Here is a 13778-nt window from a genome sequence, read left to right as displayed (position 1 = left end):
ACCTGAATCATATAAGGATTTTATAGATCTTAATCTAAACTCAGATTGGGCCAGGGTTTGGTATAAAATTTCACAAACCATACCCGGATGCAAGTATTAATCGGACCCTTTAGGTCCGACCCAGTTTCCAACCAGGTCTTATTATTTATCACCAAACCTGACCCTATAGGGTTTGGTACGAGTGAGGTCTGGGTCAAACCTAACCGGTGCTAGACACAAAAAATAACGCTTTAAACAATATTCGATATTTTTGCTGATTTTATTGCGATTTACAAATTTACCATGTTATTGTTTCCAGTCCAGGTCTAATTTATGTCAACTTTGTAGGACTCGGGTATGGTTTTGCCTAATAATAGGTCCAGTTGAACCCAAACCCAGACCCGAGACCAGAAATTCAGAGTCCATAATTTACACGTTCGAAGTCCGGACTCGAAAAGATCCGTCCTGTGCGATGGGGCGTGCTGAAACGTGGCGGCAGAGTATGGAGGGACGAATGATTGGTGGATGAACCCTCAGTTAGAGGTCTCGCGAAGGATCCGCTACCGTCGTGCAGGCTGACGTGGACGACTAACTGGCTGGCCAATCAGCTTTCGCTTCGTGTCCACGTATCTCACGCTGAAAGGTATGGAACCGGTGGGGCCCGCCTTCCCCCCTTAACTACGAGTCCAACAAAAAAAAAATAATGCTTTAACCCTCCTCCATGACATCATCGAATCGCTGAATCCGTTTCGGATTCAAAGCTCTCCGATACAATGTGACTCGGGGGTTATTGAGGGCACAAGGGTGCGACTCGTCCGGTTCTGGTCATTCTTGTCCCGGTTCGTGTTTTGCTTAATCTTGTTTTAGTTAATGGGTTTGGTGGTTTGGTTGGTAATAATTAAAGAAATTGGCGGAAAGCCGGTAAGAAACCCTAGAGAGATTCGGTGAGGGTACAGTGATTAGTTGATGATTTCTTAATAGGGTTCGCTGCCTAACTACTTGGATCGAATAATTGAGAGAAAGGTTGATTAGATGCCAAGTCAATGGATTGATTTTCCAACTAAAATTGCGGTCAGAAATTGGGTCATGCTTTCATGGGTGGGGTTGGTTATATTCAAAGTAAATAATGTTTGGTGAATTGCTTAGTGAATAACATTTGAATAGGAAAGAATAGAGGTCGTTTTTGCATTTATACTGTTGGTTGATACTCAAACAGTCACGTGAAAGCTTGGTTCTTGTGAAACTTTCATGGTTAGTTCCTCCTTTTGTTTTTGAAAATTTAGAAATATATATATTTTAAATTTTAATATAAGAATAATCGTATATATTTTCTTTGGGATATCTCAACGAGTTTTGATTTCAATTTTCTTATTTTTTTGTGAAGACTAAAATCAAATCTAAATATGAAGATTTAAATGTTCATGTAACTGAATTTCCGTCCTTTATCATTTTAAACTTTATTCGATGTAATAAACATTAAAGGACAACGGTGAAAAGAAAGGTCTTCATGTTGCAACTTTGAATTTGTTCCACGATAGAAGCAGTAAACGGAGGCCCTCTCATATTGCATTTTTCAACCGTTGCTGACCAAACATTAATAACAAAAAGATTTTCTGAATATTTTTATTCCTATTAAAAATAGTACCATTAATAATACTACCAACTCTTTTGTCTACTCAATGACCTTTCAACCATTTGTCATCAAACAATTGCTGTTTGGACATGACACATCAATGGCAGACCATACAATTTCTAACTAGTATTGCGGTATGAGAGAGAGAGAGAGAGAGAGAGAGAGAGAGAGAGGCATGGCTAAGAAGAGAAAAGGAGGGGGAAGGAGAAGGAGAAGGTGAGGAAGAAAGAGAAGGGACTTGATGCTATTGAAGAGGGTGGTTTGTTGCCAGAAGGTGCATTCACAACTATCGAACGACGGATGACAAGCATTTTTTTGTAGCTTCTTGGTGTATCCTTTCGGCCGAGCTCCTAATCAGGCTAAAAATCGGCCTCAAAGATGACCGTTGTCAAGGTTAGGGAAGATGGATGATGAAAGTGAGCAAAATTTCAGTTGTGCCTGATTGGGTGAAATTTTGGAGAAGGGTAAGGATAGGGTTTTTTTATTGGATGATAGATGCTGATGGTGATCTCCGGCAATTCGGGTTGGGCCCGATGGGCTACAGTGGCAGTTGGCGAACTTGAGGAGGCGGTGGTGCTGATGGTGAGATGGATGGTGGTGGTGGTGCACTACAAGAAAAATGCTAATTAGCAATGGACATTTGCGACAGACAAAATCCGTCGCCAATTGGTGATGAAATATCGAGAGAAAGATATTCCTTGCTAAAATATCGTTTATTTATGATTTTAGCGATAAAAAATATTCTGTCGATAATCCGTCGCTACGTTGCGACAGATTAGCGATAGATTTTATTTTATCACCATATCCGTTGCAACTTAGCTACAGATCAACGACATAACTATTGTGTCGCTAAGTTGTCACCAAATAGTGATCACTTAGCGATGAAATTTGGCCGTCGCGAATCCAGCACTAATTTTTCCTTAAATCCCTAATTTTTTCCCTTTCTTTCTCTTTTCTGTTTTGTCTCTGCCGCGTTTCCCCAGCCCGCCTCCCATCTACCCCCGACTCACCTCCCGTCGCCCCCCAGCCCGCCTCCCGTCGCCCACCTCTCATCTCCCCCGACCCGCCTCCCCTCGATCGTAGCCCGACGCTCCCCCGTTGCTCGATGCCCGACACTCAGGTAACCCCTGACTCCCCTATCTCTTTTCGCCGACCTCCCCCTTCGCCGACGCCTGATGCTCAGGCTGGCCATTACTCGCCCAACTCCCATTTTTTTTGTCAAGGAGGGGTCGAGCCTCCTCCCAGTCTTATGGGAGTCGCGGGAGGGGCTCAACCCCCTCCTTTTTTTTTGCCTTTTTTCAGGATGCTGGGGAGGGGCTCGACCCCCTCCCCTTTTTTTTCTGCCAAGGAGGGCCGAGCTCCCTCCCTGTCTTACGGGATGCCCAGAGGGGCTTTCCCCCCCCCCCCCCCCCCTTTTTTTTCGCCAGGGAGGGGCCGAGCCCCCTCAATATTTTTTTTTGCCCCCTATCTTACGGGATGAGAGGAAGGGGCCGAGCCCCCTCCCTTTTTTTTCGCTAGGGAGGAGTTGAGCCCCCTCCTTGTTTTGTTTTGTATATATGTGTTTCGCATGTACGTTGCTGAGCTGATTGCACGATGCTTAGTGTTAAGCATCACATGTGACAAAAAATGCAATGCAAAAATAAATAAGAAAAAAATGCAAAGGCAAAATCAATTCAAATCGGGTAAATACCCGTGGTGAGTAAGTGATGCAAGCACATCACATGTTATTTAATTTATTAGATGCAACACTTTTTTGTTCACATATTCACTTAGTTGTTGATATCTTGGACTGCTTTGATGAAATTTGAAGATGATGTTGGGCATGATTTTAATGTATGAGAATAAAAGTGTTCTCATTTTTGGAGTACAAATTCCATGCTAGGCATGATAGTAGTTAGCGAGATATTAAAGTGTGTTTGTTGTAAGTACATGTTTGATATTGTTTTAATATGAATTATTTGAATGTATTGCAATGTTTGATGTGTCTGTATCCATGCTCACATGAACTTATTTTTCATTTGATTATGCATTCTATGTGAAATTGTATTATGATTTTTTTGTTCAAATGAATGTATCATTTTATATAATGTGATTTCAAATTTTTAAATATCCTCGTGATGTGTATAAATATGATGTGATGATGTTATACATGAAAATCTACGTATTACTTTAAACAAAAAATTGCTCACAAACAATCACCAAACAAAAATTAATAGATAAATTAGATAATTATTTTATCATAGCATTATTAAGATTCTCTTTTAACTGGTGATGATAATATCTGTAATATTATAGGATAAAATGACTGTAAACCGTGAATGAATGTACAGTAGGATAGTTGATAATGAGGTGTCACATGGATATATGGATGGTGTTGACAATTTTATTGAATTTGCAATGACAAGTATGAGTATAGTGGATCCCACTGATCGAATCAGATGCCCCTGTAGGATGTGTAACAATAATCGATTTGTAGAACCTCATGGCGTTAGATATCACCTATACAGGAAGAGTTTTGTTAGTAGTTATCAGAATTAGACGCTCCATGGTGAAGAATTTAGAATAATTTTGATGCACGGGTAAATATGGTGCATGATAATCCATATGTAGATTTGATATTTGATGTTGTAGGACCATAAATGGTTTCTCCTATAGGACATAGTGATGCACCGACCAGGGTAAAGGAAGAATAAACAAACGATGCATCTAGTACATTTTATAACTTACTTAAAGATGCTGATGAGCCACTGTGTAATGGTTGTGAGAGTCACACTATTTTGTCTGCAGTTCTTCAACTACTGAATTTGAAGTTAGAGTATAATTTGAGCTAATCATATTTTGATCGTCTGTGCTCTATTATGAAGAGTATGTTGCCCAAAGATGAGAAATTGCCACAAAATCTCTACCGTGCAAAAATTATGGTCAATGCTCTAGGTATGGGGTATCAAAAGATAGATGCTTGTCCAAATCATTGCATGTTGTATTTTAAAAATCAAGAAAATTGCAGATCATGTCCATCATGTGGACACCTCAGTTCAAGCCAAAGACAAAGGGAAATAGTAACACAAGGTCAAAAGAAGTGTCATATAAGTTACTCCACTACTTCCCTCTCACCCCTAGATTGCAACACCTTTATATGTCTTCGAGAACGGCTAAACAAATGATATGACATGCAAATAAAGTTTGACATGATGAAGACAAGATCACACATCCTGTAGACGCAGAAGCTTGGAGACACTTTGATCGTACTTATCAGAACTTTGCTTTAGAAGTGAGAAATGTTAGGCTAGGTTTATGTACAGATGGATTTAATCCATTTGGGGGTAGATCAACCTCATACTCTTGTTGGTCGATATTTGTCACCACATACAACATTCCTCTAAGCTTGTGTATGAAGCGTCAAAATCTTTTCTTGTCTCTATTGATCCCTGGTCTGACGTCTTCAAACCAAAATCTTGATGTATATTTAAGGTCATTGATTGATGAACTGAAAATACTGTGGGATGTCGGTGTTCTCACGTACGATGCCCACAAAAAATAAAACTTCAATATAAAGGCTGCTGTTTTATGGACAATCAGTGACTTCTTTGCATATGGTATGTTATCTGGTTGGAGCACACATGGGAGGTTGGCATGTCCGTACTGCATGGAGGATACAAAATCGTTTAGATTAACACATGGAAGGAAGCTGTGCTGGTTTGATTGTCACCGTCAATTTCTACCCAGCGATCATCCATTCTGATGACAAAAGACCGTGTTTCGAGCAGGAACAACTGAAATGAAAGGTTCACCCATAAGGTTGTCTGGCATAAAGATTTTAAGAAGATTGTGATACTTTCCATATGGACAAACAGATGCCCGTAGTGCAAAACCCTTTATTGGATTCAGAAAGGATCACATTTGGACAAAGAAATCTATATTTTGAGAACTACTATATTGGCCGACCTTATTGATACGACATAATTTGGATGTCATGCATATGGAGAAAAATTTCTTTGATAATGTGTTCAATACGGTAATGAATATGAAAGGGAAAACAAATGATAATCCGAAGGCTCGTATGAATTTAAAAGTAATATGTAAAATAGCAGAATTAAAACTGAAAGATTACGTACAATGGCAAAGTGCTGAAACCAAAGACAAGGTACATGCTTAGGCCAGATCAAGTAAAGCAAGTATGTCAATGGTTGAGACAATTGAGATTTTCAGATGGATACGTCTCTAACATTGCTCGGGCTGTGAAGATAGATGACAAACTATTATATGGGTTGAAGAACCATGATTGTCATGTCATTATGCAACAGTTGATACCTCTAGCATTCCATGATATGTTGGACAAACCTATATGAGGAGTATTGTCCGAGTTGAGTAGATTTTTTAGAACATTGTGCACATCAGAAGTCGTAGTATCAGAGGTAAATAATCTTAAGGAATTTATCGTAACTACTATTTGTCAACTAGAAAAGATTTTTTTACCAGCATTTTTGATATTATGGAACATGTGATCATACATTTGCCATATGAACTTAGGGTTGGTGGACCTGTGCAATATCGGTGGATGTACTCATTTGAAAGGTATATGTTAATTTTTTTTTTCAATGCTATTGAGAAATTTATTGTAATCCGAGATGTATATTGTTGACAAATGCATGTTTGACCTCAAAAAAAAAGTTTGGAATATAGAAAGAGTAGATGGCTCTATTTGTGAGGCATACACTTTAGAAGAGATTTCAAATTTCTCATCTATGTACTTTGAAGCTCACAATCCAACACGCTACACATGCCCACCTCGTAATGATGATGAAAAATAATTAACTGTAACTGACAAATTGTCTATATTTCAACCACTTGGGCATGCATTTGATAGTTGTCGGTCAAGACTCTTGGAAGATCGAGAGCAAGATGCCGCACAAATCTATATCCTTTTCAATTGCTCACCAATCGACCCATACATTGAGTAAGTATACTTAGTATGTAACACTAAGTTCTATACGTGCGTACATGGTTAGGTAAAAGTTTTTATTAAGTGCAGACCATTTGATCTGGAGTTACGAAGAAAACTTTCACATCTCACTGATGCAGAAGTACAGAAAGAACGTAAAAATAAGTTTGGGACATGGTTAAAGAGTTGGTAAGGACGGTTATATACATTCTTTCCTTGTAAACAACAATAAGATACTTAATTGGTCATGATCACAGTTATTGTTTATGCTTGTAGGTCCGCCATGGTGATGTTAAAGATCAAGGAATATGTGATTTACAAAATGGTTTGTCCAAAGTTGTGCAATGTTACAATGTGTATATTGTAAATGGTTATCGATTTTATACAAAAGACTACAGTGTCAACAAGTCAACAATGAATAGTGGCATGTGCGTCAAGGGTAGCAGCTACGGTGAAAATGAACTTGAATACTATGGTGTTATAGAAGAAATAATGGAGTTCACTTAGACACAAATAATAGCTTAACTTTGTTCAAGTGTCATTAGTTTGATCTCATAGCAACAAGAGTCGACAAAACCTCAGGCATTATGGAGGTGAATCATTACTCAAGGGTTGAAACATATGAACCTTTCATATTAGCCTCACAAGCTCAACAAGTTTACTATATTTCATATCCGACTACAAGGAAGTCAGATAGAAATGAATGGTGAGCAGTTTGTAAGGTGAAGTCTAAACTATACCCCGAGTATGATCAGTTACAAGAAGTCAAGATTGTCGAAGAGGGTGATTACTATCAATCAGATGATATGTATGACTTCTCTTATGGTCACGATGTCACACATCATATGCATGTCATATCACCATTGTCTGGTGGCACATGCATGAAAGAATGTGATCCAAATGATATACCAAGTGGATGGACGCTAAATGAAGAAGAAGAAGATGATGACGAAGATGAGAAGGAGAAAGAAGAAGAGTCTGAAAGTCGAACAAGTGATGAGGAATCATTCTCGAGCTAGTGAAATACATCTTATAATACATACCTGTATTTGATATGAATGATTAGATTGATTTGAATGTATTAAAATGTATTATAATGATTTGAATGTTTTGAAGGTATTGCAATGTTTTGAATATATTGTAACTCTTCGATAGGTAGAGTTATGAATTAAATGTATTGTAACGTGTTAGAATGATTTGAATGAAATAGTAGATATTTGAATGTCTTGTATAAAGTTTTTTTTCAATTTGATTATGTATTCATCAAGATATAAAGTTGTGTAACTGATCTAATGTATCAAAATGTATTGCATGATATTTTTTATTTGTTAGAATATGGTTCATGGAGGTCACAATCGTCGTGCACCCAGTGGTAACCAGTCTGAGCCTTCATCTTCACGAGCTGCTTCAACAGGTATATTATTTAAATAATTGTATACTTGATTAGTTTAAATATGCATTCTGTGAATTTCTAACTTATTGTTCTGTAGGTGTTGTTTCGCCTACACATGACCCACCTACAACGGATGCAGGGTCTTTTTAGTGTGACCCACGATGAGTAATTCAAATAGTGTATATCAATAGTCGATCGTAATTATTTCATTATCACTTGTCCAATACTTAACTTATAAAAAATGTAAATTGACAGTCGATTGTTAATGTGTATCAATTCATGTTATTGCGAGGTTTGAGCAACAGGAAATAATACGAGAAATTATGAAGTCATTACTGCATCATCTTCTAGGACCAGTAGCGCAATAAAAAGAGTACCCGAGAGAGGTGTTGGACAGTTTAATGTCCTCATTCATGGTATGCAATCATTTATCATAACAAGAAGTGTTTCATATTTATGTGTGCTAACTTTCTGAAAGTGTTTGTAAGTTTCCCATCTCTTTGCGACTGCAAATGAGGAGAAAGACGCGAGGGTAATGTGGCAGAAGGTGACTGTCAATCGATTTGCCGATATGCTGGACAATATGAAGATTGCAACAAAAAAATCAACTGGTGGGATAGATAATCCACTGCAATGGAAGGGCCATGGGCCTTCTTCTACCAGGAGAGATTATTGAAATGACATGTGCGACAAATGGGCGAGCAATGAATTTTGAAACTGCTCAGCAAAGGCTGCACAAAATTGAGCGAAGATGCTCGATGCCTATCTACACACGGGTGAAGACTAAACTATACCCCGTGTATGATCAATTACAAGAAGACAAGATTGTTGAAGAGGGTGATTACTATCAATCAGATGATATGTATGACTTCTCTTATGATCATGATGTCGCACATCGTATGCATGTCATATCACCATTGTCCGATGGCTATATACACACAGGTGGATCTAGGACTTTTGGGAGCCACCACAAGAGAATGGTAACTCATGAATATATATATTGTTAAGTTTATAAATATTTCAGCATACTTATTAATTAAATTTTTTATCATTTAACATTGTAGGAAGCAGAAAAATGAGACATTGTGCCTTACAAGGATGTGTTTGTTGAAACACATAAATGTAAGAGCACAAGAGATTTTGTATCAGAGAAGGTGAGAGCGACATTGATATGTATTTATTGTATTAATAAACATTGTAATATACAAGTTGCTTTAAATTACGTTATCATAAATATTGTAATTCTAAATTATTAATTCATATTCTAATCATTACTTTGTAGGAGTCATACGAGCAACAAATTGTACAACGATATGACAATGACTCCACTCAGCATCCGCCTTTTAATTCTGCAGCATGGGTGACTGCAACTGATGAACCCAAAAAGGGCCGTGTGTTTGGGTTTGGGAGTAATATGAACACCACACCTGTCGTTGCCTCCTGCAGCCACAACTCTCAGAGTTCTCCGGCCAGCATCAACTCCCAACGTTCGAATGACCCTTCTATGTCTTGGGATGGTGTCTGTCAGCGTCTTGAGGAAAGGATGCATAACTTTTTAAATGAAGTCATTCTCAACATTGTCCGTAATAAGTTGTGCAACTTTTTTCAAAACATGGGAACTTCGTCTGCATTCAACATGAGCTCTGGTGCCCGTTAGGTATAAAGATTCATGTCATTTGTTTCATGCCGTTAGATTTCAAGGTAGCATATGCATGATTGAATACATATATGCATGATTGCCTCTCTATGTTTTTTTTTTGACATCTTATAACACATATATGCATGATTGATTCACTATAAAATTCTGTTGACACCCTTATAACACATATACGCATGATTGAATCACTATAAAAGTTTTTTGACACCCTTATAACACATATACGCATGATTGAATCACTATGAAAGTTTTTCTACAACCTTATAACACATATATGCATGATTTAATCACTATAAATTTTTTTGAAAAACCTTAGAACACATACAAGCATGCTTTCATCACTATGACAACCTTAGAACACATATGAGCATGATATTAGCATATATGAAAGTTTTTTAATGCCTTAGAACACATATGAGCCTGATATTAGCATATATGAAAGTTTTTTAATGCCTTATAACACATATATGCATGATTTAATAACTATAATTTTTTTTAACTGCTTTAGAACATGATAGGCATATTTGAATCACATATAAAGTTTTTTGACTGCCTTAGAACACATATAAGCATGATTTCATCACTATGTTAGTTTTTTTACTGTCTTGCAACACATACATGCATGATTGTGATACATAACACATTTATTTGACAGCCTTATATACTATATATGCATGCATGAATCACTGTGAAATTCTTTGACAAACTTAAAACACATATCTGCATGATTGAGTCACTATACATTTTTTCCCCAGTCTTAGAACACATATTTGAATTCTGTTAATGTTCTTCAGTTTATTGCTATTCTCTGTGTTATTTGGCCATTTACTTTGTTGCATTAGATTAGGTGCATTGCATATAATTTATTTCATTAAATTTTGTTTTTAAATACTAACATTTTTTTTCTCTTATAGGATACTGGAGATGATCAACGTAGAGGAACTGATGGAGGCATGGAGGAAGGCGCAGATCGACAAAATGAAGAGGATGATGCCCAGAATCTTGACGAGGATTAGATTCATTTGTTTAATTTCTTTAACATACTTGTAACTAATTATAACTTGGCAAGGACTGTATTTGATTGTTAAAGTAATTTGCCTAATTTAGAACATGTGTTAAATTTGTTCCACCTGTATATGTATTTTTTTATGTGTGTTTTCTTTTTTATAAGTAGGTTATATGAATTGTATAACGAGAATTTTTCTCGAGTTTTAAAAAAATAAAAATAAAATAAGTTTTTTTTTTTAAAATTAGCAACGAATTGGCGATGGATATTATCCGTCGCTACTCCGTTGCCAATTTGAGGCAATCATCAATTTACGACGGAATTTAAGCCGTTGCTAATGGCTGTTGACAATTTGACGACGACCATTAGTGGCGGATACATATCTCTCGTTAAATAGTAGCGACTGATTAGCGACGGATTAAATTCCGTCGCATAACCAATTTAAGTCTCTATTTAGCGATAGATTAACGATAGGCATGATCCACCGCCAATCCGACGCTACCTAGCGATAGATAAATTCTGCCGCAATTTAGCGACTAGGGTTATGCGACAGATGCCATCCCTCGCTAATTCATCACAAAGGCCGTCACTAACATATATAGCGACGGATAGCGTCCGCCACTAATACACATATTTCTCGTAGTGGTGGTGGTACGAGGGGGGGTGGTAGTGGTGGTGAGATGGGTGGTGAGGAGTGAATCTCACCATTTTTTCTTGGTAGGAAACATTCTTCAACATCCCCGAAAGAATATTTCCTATAAAAAACTATACTTTTTAGAAAAAAAAAGTACCATATGGATTTTTCATCTCTTGTCACTTATCCTACGTCTTTCTCACTTCCAAACGTACCCTATGAGAAATCCTGCCTACCGGTCAGGATAGTTTCTCTTAGCTTCGAAAGGAAATGCATACTCCGGTATTGAACTTGAGAGATGTTATTAAACTTGAATGCCTTGAGCCAACCCGCCTAATCAGGTTCGCGGCCACCCTTGTGGCCAACCTACCTCCTTCCTTGTTCCTTATTGAGGTCAAAAGGGCCAACTAATTATAGAACCATCGCTTTATTTACTACCAACTGCCCAAACCAAAATTTTATTTGAGACAGTAACGTCATCTCAACAAAACTCATTTTCTTGCAACAGGACCAGTGACATAACCATACCCTTTTCTTAATGACTGAAATTTTGTTGACCCAGTCAGGCCAAGTATGGAAAATGTGGAAAACTTTTTCCTTATAATTTTATTTTGAAGTGGGAATTACAGATGTTACCTCGCAGTTGCAGTCATTGCAGGACAACATCAGGAAGCTTCTGCCATATTCTGTCACAAGTGTTCCTGTCAATGCTCTAAGTCAGAGCATAGGCTTAAGTTTTAGGGTATCACCATGGTTCCTAGTCTGGAGACTTGTAGATTTTGATGGTGAAAGTGCTTCAAATTTTCCGACAAGTCGCGTCCTTCTTTTAACCGGAAATATTTTTTTCCTTCTTTGAAAGCATTATAATAACCGTAACAGTTGCTTTCTAGTGTTTGTTTTTTTTCACAAAGGAGCCCCTTTTCGTATCAAAGGCAGGCTTTCTCCCACGGGGCTGAAAAGGACGCTCATGTGAGAAAATGGTGCGGGCCCCCGCATATTTGATGTGGTTGGGCCTGTTTTTTTACCCAAATTGGATCGCCACCTCCCACTGAAAGGCACGAGTTTCTCCGTCATGCCGGCTTTTTCAGAGGAAAGGTGCATCCCACAGGCCTTTGCCAAACGCACGGCTCGGGCTGGATGTGTGTGGGACAGTTCCCCAGTGAGATGTGCAGTGGGGATTGAAATATTGAATATAATGACAGTTCATTGATTATATTATATACAATGGCATGATCTCTTCCTCTCCCTCTTGATCTGCTCTTGGGCCCTATTGAAATTAGACGAAGCAAGCGGTGGAGACTCATTTGGAAGACATGGTTGCTTACTACTCGGTGGTTTGTTTGGATGGCACGCAATGATGCTATTTTCTCGGTCATCCTTAATCATCTTGTTCATAAAATCCTGGTTAACGTATATGCGATTTTACGTATGCATCTTAGAGACCTTTGCTTTCATCTGAACAACGTTCACTCAACGGTGGTTTCTTCTAATCCAACGGAGTAATTTCTTTTTTTTTAGCTTTTGTTTTTTTTATATTTTAGTTTTGTTTTCTATTTTGTTCGGTTCATGGGTACAACATTTTGTTGATCTTCATGAGTATTAATGTTGATCTTCTTTCGGCTCTTCCTCTCCCTCTCTCTCTGTGCGTGTACATGTAAGCACGTGTGAATAACATTCAAGCACAATTGAGCGTTGGTATACCTACTATATTAAATATGGCGGATCCACCACCGACGTGGTATCCCAAGTAGTAAGCGGAGTCCTGTGCTAAGCTAAAGGCCCAGGTTCGAATCCCTCTGCCACATGGGGCTTAAGAGATATCAGATAAGGGTCTGCCTAACCCCAGCTTGCCTTCGATCCAAACCACTTCAAATCAACGCCACAAACTGGGCATAGATCATGAATCTTGAACAATTAAATGAATTATTTCTTAAAAAAAACCTGAATTAACTTAGTTGGATGTTGCGATCTACATTCATGTCCGCCTATTTGCTGTGTTCAAAATCAAAGGGATATGGGTTGTCATGTTCAGCTTTAATGATTTAATGTTATTTGGGTTCTTGTTAATGTGCAGCCTGGAATGCCATTTTGGATTTATCCTGGTTCCAATATTAATGCTGGAACCAAACTCCCTTATCAAAATCCCAAGTTCCAAGATAGATATACTATGGCCAGTCAGGGTTCGATTCTCGTGGGCGTTATCCCGTTGCTTAAACCGAAGCCGGTGGCTCCTTGGGGTCAAGGGGTGCGCCTGGGTTTACACCCTCTGCGGTTGTTTTTCAGTTCCTCTATGAAAATAAGATAGTTTGACACTTCATTCTGCCATCATCTTGTACTGCTGACGTTTGGAAGCAGGAAAAAATCTCAGTAAAATTAAAAAAAAATTGCTTATCTTTTCTTTAAGAAAATTTCTGTTTGTAACATGAGAAAACTGGATTGAAAAAATGTTTAGACTGCTTTGGTTAGGATGAGGGCTGCCCTCAAAACTAAAGTTTTTTTTTTTTTTTTGAAAAAAATTCTCCATCTCTTAAGAT

This window comes from Nuphar pumila, chromosome 5 (genome assembly GCF_984573655.1).
Source record: "Nuphar pumila chromosome 5, dmNupPumi1.hap1.1, whole genome shotgun sequence".
Classification (NCBI taxonomy): Eukaryota; Viridiplantae; Streptophyta; class Magnoliopsida; order Nymphaeales; family Nymphaeaceae; genus Nuphar; species Nuphar pumila.
This window is presented reverse-complemented; position numbering follows the sequence as displayed.